The following is a 1,481-nucleotide window of genomic DNA, read 5'->3' on the forward strand; positions in this document are numbered from 1 at the left end:
ACTCCTAGGATTGTTTGTTACTGTTTTAGACTTTCCTGATTCTGATAGCCCTCCGGTTACAATGTCGCAAGGACACGAGGTGCCATGTGGGCATCTCCAACGGTTTACGGTCGTCACTCGATCGCCGTTGTGCCGATTTATGTTACTAAGCTTTTTCTTTGCCCTTTGGTGTCTACTGTTAAAGTTTTTGACGTTTTTGTTTTTTATCCGTTCTATGGCTATTGGCTGCCGCAAGCTACTAATCCGTCAATACTCTGCACTTATACATTTTATTTTATATTTTATTATTTTCATAATAAATAGGTTAACAAGTTGGTCAGTTATTGGTGATATTATAAAATCTGGTAAGTACCTATTTCATACTATTATTGTAGTTTTAATTTGAACTATATATCTTTAATTATGCGAATGTATTTGCCTATCAGCCTTAAAATTACTTAGCTAAATAGTATCTGATAAATTAAACAAGAATAAGTACCTACCCACATACCAAATTTAAAATATTAATATTTTCAAAATGTTTGTAGAAGGTACCCTGTCAAATATTGTATTGGAAACATTGTTGAATTAGCTTCAAAATAATCAATCACCGTACATTTGAAATCAAACATTATTAAAATCTTTTCAAAACGATTTGTATCAAATACTGTAAGATAATTTTTCATCAAATATCTTCAAAATATTCGGTCAATAGAAATATATTAGACATTATAACATTAGATATAATATTTTATATACATACATAAATATATAGGTAATATTAAAATTATATATATATTACATATACTAGCTATCCCTATAATGGCGAAGCGATGATGATGCCCTCGCGGCCTTACCAAAAGTGTAATTCCTCTGTTTTATACTTTTAGTGGTTGAATTTTCAAAAATCCTTTCTTGGCGGATGTCTATGTCATAATAGTTGATCCGTCCAGTGGTTTGAGTTATGCGTAGCTGTAGATCGTTCAGTCAATTATTACTTACGTTTTATTTTAAATATATATTTTATTTTGTTTTTTTATATAACAATACTTATTGATATGCCCGATCTACATTTTTTTTTTTTTTATTAGATAAAATAGAGTATTTACAATATGTAATTTATACATACAATAAGTAAATATGATAACAAGAAAAGGTAGGTAACATGAATGGCGTGAGGAGGGAGGTCCACCAGTGTGGATACCCACTAACTTGGGAGAGAGAGTTTTATTTTATTTTATTTATTTATTTATTTTTTTTTTTATTTATTATTTATTTTTTTTTTTCAGTTAGTGCAGTTCGGGATTTAGGAGATCACGACACCAGTGTCTTTTTAAACGACGTGGGGGGTTATTTGGCATGAATTCACTGGCCAAGTTGGAAATCAATGGATTTGTGTGGTTAGCTGTTTTGGTGTGTAACTTTTTGTAGTAGTTTTTGGCTGTTTTGGAGACTGTTTCAATTTTAAGATCCTTGTGAAGTGAGAGGTTTGAGACGTACCA

This window comes from Myzus persicae, unplaced genomic scaffold (genome assembly GCF_001856785.1).
Source record: "Myzus persicae strain clone G006 unplaced genomic scaffold, MPER_G0061.0, whole genome shotgun sequence".
Classification (NCBI taxonomy): domain Eukaryota; kingdom Metazoa; phylum Arthropoda; class Insecta; order Hemiptera; family Aphididae; genus Myzus; species Myzus persicae.